Source organism: Camellia sinensis, chromosome 12, assembly GCF_055761805.1.
Source record: "Camellia sinensis isolate YWXY chromosome 12, ASM5576180v1, whole genome shotgun sequence".
In the NCBI taxonomy this organism is placed as follows: domain Eukaryota; kingdom Viridiplantae; phylum Streptophyta; class Magnoliopsida; order Ericales; family Theaceae; genus Camellia; species Camellia sinensis.
Genome location: NC_138972.1, coordinates 73112814 through 73122891, shown reverse-complemented (window position 1 = coordinate 73122891; position 10078 = coordinate 73112814).

Genomic DNA, 10078 nt, shown 5'->3' with positions numbered 1-10078 from the left:
TGAAGCATCCCGCCAGAACCCAACAGAGCCTTTTGTGGAATTTGTTGCAAGGTGAAGAGCAAAGGCAGCACAGATGACAGATCACCCTTCTGAGAAGGATCAAGTGCGGATAGTGGTGCAGAACTTGGAGCGTGATATGTTGCAAAAGTTAGTAGTGGTTCCATTATTCACTTTCAAAAGTTTGCATGAACTGGGGGTTCAGATCACGAATGTGATCAACAGAGGGATTATTCCCAGAACAAATGAACCAGTAAGGAGGGTTTTTGCCGGGAGTACCAATGCTAGCGGTAGCACTGTTCCCAAACCCACTAAAAGCAATATAGTCGCCATAGCCGACCTTTTTGCCAGGGCCAGCCTACAAACAACCAGCCCAGCCCGAGCTCAGGGCAGAACTTTCACCCCCCTCTATACGAGCTTAACCAGCACACTAAAAGTCTTGATGGAAAGAGGGTATCTCAAACCCCTTGATCCTCAACCCCTGTCTAACCCACTCCCTGCCAGGCATAACCCCACGAAATACTGCGTGTATCATCAACAACGCGACCATGGCACCGATTGCTGTTACCACCTTCGTCATGAGGTCCAGAATCTCATTGACAACCGGATGATAGCTCCACCTCAAGATCCAAATGACCAAGTACCTCATCCACATCTCAACCTCGTTCATACACTGCCACCCACCTACAATCCTAGTGTATACACCCCGGCCCATTTACCCAAGCCTGAGGTGTTTATCTCAAAGAGCAAGGGCTTAAGCATGATGGATGCACTTGAACCCCAATCATCTTAAACCCATGAACCCATTACTTTTGAGCTGGGGAGCATGATTGAAGATGTGCATAGAACTGTGGCAGATTTAGCCTTTAGAATTTTGGTCCCATCTTCAACCACATCACATGTCAGAAATTTCATGCCAAAATGCTCCCCAATCTTGGGGTAAGCCGCAATTGAAAAGGGCCAACCTGAAGTCATCTTAGATTTGGGTGGTGGCATGTCGACAACAACTGGGCTCCACTCTGATATAGCGACCCAATCCCTTGGCAAAGTGGAGGCAAGTGGTAAGAACAAGGTAGGGGCAGGCATTGGTCCCCATGAACACCTTCTGTGGGTTGTTAAGGCTTTGAAAGCCGAAGGATTCAACAAACAGCAAGTACTTGCAGTTGTTGCAAAGACTATGGATGACACTTTTGCTACTCACGGTGAGAGCATTCTGAATCAAGGGGCAAGCCGGGAAAAGGGATGTCATACCAGAAATGCCTCTTTAAGCTCCAATCCTATACTCAGAAGAGATCATCAAACCCAGTCAATACTTGCCAACCCCTTTGCTGGTATGTCCAACACTCCACAAACCTCGAGTCATCAACCCTGAGGCCAGAGGGTCTTTGCCCCGCTTTATATGTTCTTATCCAAAGCCATGGGTGTGTTAATCAAAAGCGGCCATCTCAAATCCTTTAAGCCTCGGCCTCTCCCGGATCCCCTTCCGGCCAAGCATGATGCTTCCAAGTACTGTGCCTTCCATCAACAAACTAGTCATGGCACTAACCTTTGTTTTCGTCTTCGCCATGAAATACAAGATCTGATTGATAACAAAGTCATCGTCGCATCAGGCTCTGCAAAGTCTATCGGCACTAGATCAGTGAACTTGGAGGATAATGTCATTATGTGATTGGGGGATGAACCACCTGCTGATGGTGCTCAGTTTACTCCAAATGTGGTGAATGGCACGCACTGTTTTGAGCAATTTGCGAATGCTGTTTATTGTACTTTCTGACTTGGGTATAGAGTTAGTTTTTGTTGTGTTGTATTGAGTTTGTCTTGTTGTATCGAGTCAGTCCTGTTGTGTTAGAGTCGGGTGATTTCAGGGGTGTTACCTTGGGCATCACTTTCTTGTTTTGTGTTTGTCTTTTACACTCTTTCTTTTGAGTCTGTTTCTGCTATGAAGCCAGTTGTGCGAGAAGATTTGAATGAAACGGCAATGCTTTTCACCTACTTTTCTATGCCTTGAAATCATTGCATTGACCTAAGTTTTTCAAAACTTTTTGAACGCTGTGATGAAAACAAAGGGGGAGGAAATCCTCAGGATTTGCAAAATTTGATCAAACTGAGAGAAAGAGAGGCATGCTAAGCCCTTAATAAATGAGATCATGTTTGTTAATGTGAGTACTGAGAATGATCCTGGCTTAATCCAGATTGGTGTACATTGTCTTCAGCACGAGCGACTAGTCGCTTTCTTAAAAGATTTCAAAAAAATGTTTTGTGTGGTCCTGCGAAGACCTGTGTGGAATCGCTCTTGAGATTGTGTAGCATAGGATCGCTCTCAGCCTCAAGACTCAACCTCTTTTGCTTTCAAACCTTGAACTTGGATTCAGAATGTTCAATGGTCAACCACAATGTGAGGCTTGCATGGCCAGATTTGAAACAGCCCATGAACTAGGGGCAATAAGGTCGTATGACATCAAAGGAGGCCTGTCATGCTAGATTTGGAAATATCCCTTAATCTAGGGGCAAGAAAGTCAGATCAAGAAAATCAGATGTTATCAACAAAAGCTTGCAAAGTTGGGTGAGAAGTAGCCCTTGAACTAGGGACAAAAATGTTAGATGTGCTCGAAGAGTCAAAGATGAGTTCTTTTCACAAACCAATGAAGACTGGCCAGAAAGCCAAATCCGAGAAAAGAAGAGAAGAAAATTTATTGTTGAAGGACAATCGAGCTCCTATCCACAACACTAGGGGCAAATTTAGCCCCCATTGGATGGACTCCTACATCATCAGCAAACAGCAGCCATTCTCTTAGATTCAGATGGCTTCGAGATCCTACCACTATTCAACATGGGCATGTTATACTTTTCTATCCTTGAGAGGCTCGCTGGGTTGAAAACCCGGAAGGGTGACCCAGGCAAAAGTTAGAGCAGATGAAAAGAAAAAAAGAAGAAAAAGAAAAAATGAAAAGAAAAGAAAAAAGGAATGAAGAAAATGAAAAAAGAAAAGAAATGAAAAGAAGAAAAAAAAATGAAAAGAAAAGAAAAACTGAGCTCGCAAGGTTGAAAACCCAGAAAAGGGCGGCCTTGGCAAAAGTTAGAGCACAAAAGGAGAATGTCAACACCCGAGTGCACCCTAACCCGGAACTACGTCAGGCCTGATTCCCATCTTTGGGATACGTAGGCAAATTCATCCTGAAGTTCGGCCCCAATCCCTTTCAGCCTGCTTGGCTCATCCATGTTGATTGGTTTGTCCTTGTTCAACTCCGCTATCTTGTCCACGTGCGAATTGGCTCATCTTCGTTCAAAATTGATTGGCATACTCCGTTAGAAGATTCAGCTGCAAGACAATTCAAATTCAGACCTGAGGTTGTGCATCTCATGGGTAAATTCTGTGTTGGTTGAGTAATGGCCATTTGCAAAAATAGTTTTTGAGTTTTTTTAATGAGGTTGACTAATTCCCTAAAAAATTATTCCTTTTTTTCCAAAACTGAACCATTTCTTGGACCCAAAAAAGGAAAATTTCCAGTGCTCATAACCTGACTTGCATGATTACAAATCAGAAAATCGAACAAATATGTTAATCTAACTCTCATATTGGTCAAAATTGTTTTAGTAGAAAGCCAAAAACAAAAAATGGTCAAAATGGTGAACTAGGGGCACAGTCGAGTCAGGTTTCCTGTCTTTTCCCCATTGTCAACATACTTGCCGAAAAAGGGCACTGTACCTACCAGAAAGGGAACTATATTTGCCAGAAAGGGCACAACTGAAGCTAACAACAAAGGGCCGAAAGCTCTTACATCCTCCGAGGAGCGAGGTATCAAGCCATATGCGAAGCACGAATTGGACTGGATTAAGATATTCCACTCCCTCATTTGGATAGGTCTGATCACATCCGAACTGGCCAAGGGATCAATCGATGTCAGCTGCAGATCTGCTACATATCCAGTTGCACCACAACCCCTCTGTGGAAAAGCTCACTGTCGTGAGCGGAAGAAGGAGCATCTAGCAGAATACTAGAGGCAAGAGCCCACAACTTCTTGTTTATCCATCAACCACCCAGGGGAGGGATAAAAGGAAGAGAGATTGAAGAATAGAGAGATGTGCGCTAAGAGCAAAAGCGAGGAAAAGGCTTTTCAGAAAACTAGAGATTGAGTGCCAGAGTGATGTAAGAATCACAAATGAGAAAGGGTGGGAAACAATACCCGGAGAAATAGGCTCCTCGTGAACTGAATGGTCTCCCACTGGTGGTACACATCTGAGTGTTGTGTGTGTGTTTTTGTTTGTCTCGATTATTGTTTTCAGTCATTTCGAATGTCAATAGATGTGTTTAGGTTGTTTACCTTTTGTTTTCCTTTGTTGAGTCGTTTTGGCTGTGTTAAGTCGTAGGCTCAATACCTTGTCAAGAACTCATTTCTCAATTTCAATTTCAAAAATAAATCATTTTGTGCTCAGAGTGCTGTGCCATTCTCCACATGTGTGCAAAACAGGATTTGTTCTTTCATGAAACTGCAGGGTTCAACCCAGGTCATGTGAGAACAGTAGAGCAAGGACCTATCTGAAACTATATAGGTTCCAGACTGCAAAGCAAAAGAAAAGAGAGAAAATCAAAGCATCTGAGTGTGTTTCAACTTCAGCAAATTCCGAGATTGCATTCCGAATGTACTTCCTCAGGCCTTGTCAATGCTCCGAAGTATGAGTGTGCCTCTACCTCAAGCTAAAGATCAAGTTTGTTTCAAGCCAGAATTGCGATCAGAAGTGCTCTCCCTGAGTACCATTTCTTTGCCAGAGGCATCTTGGCTGTGTTTGCAATGAGTTCCTAGGAGACCAACTGCAATGGTAGAAACTAGAGTTCGAATGGCCGATGCCTAGAATGCAAAGGTTCGGGATTTCCGAGACTAAAGTCTGGTTTAAATACTCAAGGGTGTATCCCCGGCTTGAAATCTGTATGGCAACCCCATAGATTGAGATAGCATGTGTGTGCCTCAATTTTGGATACTGAACCAGCCTAGTCTGTTATCCCGTTGGAGAATAGGGAAAGTTGTGAACATGATCAGGAAGACAAGCGGCATACGTGGCTTCTACATGTGGAGGTTACCCCTTGTCAGCATTTCAGGACTTTTGTACTGTGAGTCGAAGGTAAGAGTTCGAAGAACACAAGGGGAGATCCCCGTTAGAGTAGAGCGGTTCATCGCCACTCACCCCATGAGGTGCTTTCTAAAGTGTTGCTTTGTTTGTTTATTGTATTTCTCCAAGCATCATGCACTACATTACTTGTAACATGTATCATATCATCACATTTATTGCATTTATTTGCATCTTGTGTTATCTTGTATCATTTATCCTTTTACGTTGAGCGGCGTTTAGGGTCGTTGTCCCCCCGAGCTTTTCTCAGGTTACGCATGAGTGCGCTCTTGATTGCTTTTCGTCGGACCTCTTCTCACGATTCCAGCGTAGTTAGAGTGTTCTTTTCCTCACACGATTTCAGCGTGTTTGAAATTTATCTCAAGCTGCATCGAGTGCCCACCTAAGTGATTGTTTTCAGACCTCTTCTCACGATTCCAGTGTGGTTAGAGTGTTCCTTTCCTCACACGATTTCAGCGTGTTTGGAATTTATCTCAGGTTGCGTGGAACACACTTGAGCGGTTTCAAACCTCTTCTCACAATTCCAGCGTGGTTAGAGTGTTCCTTTCCTCACACGATTCAGCGTGTTTGGAATTTATCTCAGGTTGCGTGGATCGCACCTGAGCGGTTGTTTTCAAACCTCTTCTCATGATTCCAGCATGGTTAGAGTGTTACTTTCCTCACACGATTTCAGCGTGTTTGGAATTTATCTTAGGTTGCGTCGAGTGCGCACCTAAGCGGTTGTTTTCAGACCTCTTCTCACGATTCCAGCGTGGTTAGAGTGTTCCTTTCCTCACACGATTTCAGCGTGTTTGGAATTTATCTCAGGTTACGTGGAACACACTTGAGTAGTTTTTTTTGGATCTCTTCTCACGATTTCAGTGTGGTTAGAGTGCTCTTTTCCTTACACGATTTCAGGGTGTTTGTAATTTATCTCAGGTTGCGTCGAGTGCGCCCCTGAGTAGTTGTTTTCGGATCTCTTCTCATGATTTCAGCGTAGTTTGAGTGTTCCTTTCCTTACGCGATTTCAACGTGTTTGGAATTTATCTCAAGTTGCGTCGAGTGCGTACCTGAGCGGTTGTTTTCAGATCTCTTCTCACGATTCCAGCGTGGTTAGAGTGTTCCTTTCCTTACACGATTTCAGCGTGTTTGGAATTTATCTCAGGTTGCGTGGAACGCACCTGAGTGTTTTTTTCAGACCTCTTCTCACGATTCCAGCGTGGTTAGAGTTTTCTTTTCCTCACACGATTTTAGTATGTTTGGAATTTATCTCAGGTTGCGTCGAGTGCGCCCCTGAGTAGTTGCTTTCGGATCTCTTCTCATGATTTCAGCGTAGTTAGAGTGTTCCTTTCCTTACACGATTATAGCGTGTTTGGAATTTATCTCTGGTTGCGTCGAGTGCGCCCCTGAGTAGTTATTTTCGGATCTCTTTCCATAATTTTAGCGTGGTTAGAGTGCTCCTTTCCTTACACGATTTCAGCATGTTTGGAATTTATCTTAGGTTGCGTCGAGTGCGCCCCTGAGTAGTTATTTTCGGATCTCTTCTCACGATATCAGCGTGGTTTGAGTGTCCCTTTTCTCACACGATTTCAGTGTGTTTTGGATTTGTTCTTCCTTCTCTCATGATACCAGCATGGTTGGATGTGTTTCACTTGTTATTGTTGTTCTCTGTGATTCGCAACCTTAGGGTGTGTCCCTGGATTCACACTATTTCTTCCCTCACATGTGCCACGCGTTGGGATTTTGTTTGCCGCCTCGGGTGCGCCCGACGGTTGTTGTTCTTTACCCTTTTCTGCGTGAGGCGCAATTGAGATTGAATACTTTTCTTGGATCCTTTCTGCATGAGATGTGGTTTGGTTTGTATTTACTTGCTTGTGTGCAAGTTTGCTGTAATATTTCTTTGCATAACATTTGCATCTAGATGTTTCTTTACAGCCTTCTTTGTATAATCATAAGTTATGTTCTGCATTGTGCATGCCATTTGCATTTTGCCCCTGCCTGCGGTTGCCTGCGGGCGCATCTATTTTGTTATCCTGCTTGTTTGTCTAAGTCTTCGGCCTTGTCAAAAATGGGTCATTTCTAGGCTTTGACATTCACTCTCGTCATTTCATGACTTCCGAGTTCTGCTAAAGAGGGGCAACTGTAGACACCCCTTTTTTGACCAACCTTAAGACTCAAACGTCATCATTTGTGCACATGATGATTGCGCATGTTTTTGTTTGTTTCGAGCGCCCAAAGGTCTCGGCTAAGTGCCTTGTCTTTGAACCTCTTAACACTTTGTGTTTTGGCCTTGGTTTTTGGGCTAAACCTTGATGCCTCTTACCTAGGGGAGAGAGAGGACCTTGCCGGCCACTTGTGGCACTTGCCGGCCACTTTTCTCCCTTAAAGCCACTTGGAGTGGCCGGCCGGCTAGGGGAAGTGGCAGACCGGCCACCTTAGCTGGCCGACAGGCCACCTTAGTTGGCCGACAGCCACTTTTTCTCCTTTTTAGATATTTTTAGATCTTTTGAGCCAGCTGTGGCTCACTGAAACTCATTCTCCATACACGTGCATGGAGGGATGGAGCAAGTCTTTTGCTTGTCTCCTCTATGTAAGGGGAGCTTCCTCCCCCTATTTGAGGGTCAGATTTTCCAGAGCAAAAATCTCCCTCTCCCTCTAGAATTCTCACTCTCTCTCTATATTGTGCTATTTTGAGCCTTAAAGTGTGTTTTCTTCACACATTTGCACTAAGACACCAAGTTAAACACCTTCACTTTGGAGCTGAGGTCCATTGGAGCTTCATTTGAGGTCTTTGGATTGCTTTTGGTTCAAAATTGTTGCTGAAGTTGCCTCATTGCTGCTGTGCTTCAAGGGTAAGGCACTTGTCCATTTTAAATCTTTGTTTTGATTAATAGCTTGACCACCTCTGCATGCTACTTTGGGGCTGTTTTTAGCCTCTCAAAAACTCTGATTTTAAGGCCTGAAAATGTTGGTTTGAGCCTTGTGTGGTTAGGGGGGTGGTTTCCCTCTTTTACTCTTTGGCTTGTTAAGTCTCTTGAGCCAACTCTCTAAGCTTTTGAATCACCCCTTGTTTGGTCTTTTAACCACTGAAACTCATAGGAATTTCAGTGGTAAAAAGTTAGTTTTGTGGCCCAAAATGGGAGAGGTGGTCCCCTCTCCTTTTGTCTCGCTTGCATGTCTTGTTGGCTACTAAGTGAGCATGTATTTCTCCTTTCTTTAAGCTGAGCTCAAGCATATTTTTTTGACTTTTTGGACCTGCTATAACTTTGTTTTTGGTTGGTTTGGTCATTGGTTGCTTGCATCTTATACTTGTAGTGTAATCCTACTTGTTGGCCTAACATGCTTCATGCTTCATGCCTATCATCCTAGCTTGTGTTAGCTCTATCTCAACATGTTTTTGCCATTATTTTAGCATGTCTTAGCTCTGTTTTGAGTGGTCTTGGCCATGTGAGACTTATAGTGCATGGTTGTAGTGTAAATGCCTTGACTAGCTTTGAGTTTCAAAGCCTCTTGCATGTTTTACTTGTGGTGTTTGAATGCCTTAGCCTCATTTCTCACATGATTTCAGTGTCTATAGTGTAGTCACACTCTCACATGTTCTACTCTTTCAATGTTTTTGGAGGGTTGTGCCTTATGCCTTATTCATAAGCCAATACATATGCATGCTTGTCTAAGCTTTTGGGCTACCATTTCAGCATGTTTTAACCTTTGTTTTGGCATAATTGAGCTCTTTCCAAAGCGGGTTTGGCTGTTTAGGCTATGCATTGCATGCTTCTTGGGTAGTGCTCTTTACTAGTCTTGTGCTTTAGGCCTTCTAGCATGCCTTATTTGTGTTGTTTGCATGATATGTCATCATCTAACACATAATTTCAGAGCATATAGCCTTGTCATACTTTCATGTATATCACTCTTTAATTGTGTTTAAGAGTTGTGTCTCATGCCTTGTTGATGAGCCAATGCATGAATATCATTTTCTTGCCTTTCATGCTATCATTTTAGAGCATTTCGGCCATGAGGTCCGTTTAGGGCTAATTTAGTCCATTGAACATTGTATTGCATAGTCCTAGTGTTGTGTACTTCAATAGTTTTAATGCTTAAGTCTTCTAACATGCTATACTTGTGTTGTTTGCATGATATGTCATCATTTGGCACATGATTTCAGTGCTTGTACCTCTGTCATGCTCTCATAAATATCACTTTTTCAATGTGTTTGAAAGTTAAGCTTTGTGCCTTGCTTGCGAGCAAATGAATGAGCATGCATTTCTTGCTTTTTGTGCCAAAGTTTTAGTGTGTTTTGGCCAATGTTTTGGAGTATCTTAGGTCTGTCCATAGCTAGTTTGATCATTTGAGATCGATAGTGTATGCCTCGTGTGTAATGTTCTTCACTTGCTCTAGTGCTCTTGGTCCCTTAACATGTCTTGCATGCATTGCTTACATGATAGAGTCTTGTGCATGCCATTTTAGCGTTGAAAGATGAGTGTGTTGTTTGCATTGCATTGTGTTTGGATCGGACGTTAATCCAAACACAAGGACGGTTGTACGTTTCATACTCAAAGTGATAAAATGTGTTGCGTTTCTCGGTCGCCGACACCCTTGATCATGCATGATAGGGTGGTGGCTCTTTGAGTCTTGTTTGTGCATTCACTAACATTGTGCAAGCTTGACTCTTTGGCCATCATGCATTGAGATGCGTGATTAGTGGCTTGAGAGCTGAGCACTACGCTCCTTTGAGCCTGAGAAATGATAAGGGGAGTAGTTGTACACACATTTTCATACAAATGCATTGTTGTGCCTTTGTTGATCTCTGTTGTAGCAAAATTGGGATTCTGGAAAGGGAAGTGGCCGGCCGGCCACTTGCACTAGCCTGTCGACCACTTGTACTGGCCAACCGGCCAGTTGAGGTAGCCTACCAGCCAGTTGAGGTGGCTAGCCGGCCACCCGTGGCAAAATTGTCCAAAATTCTCCTGTTTTGGGGCAG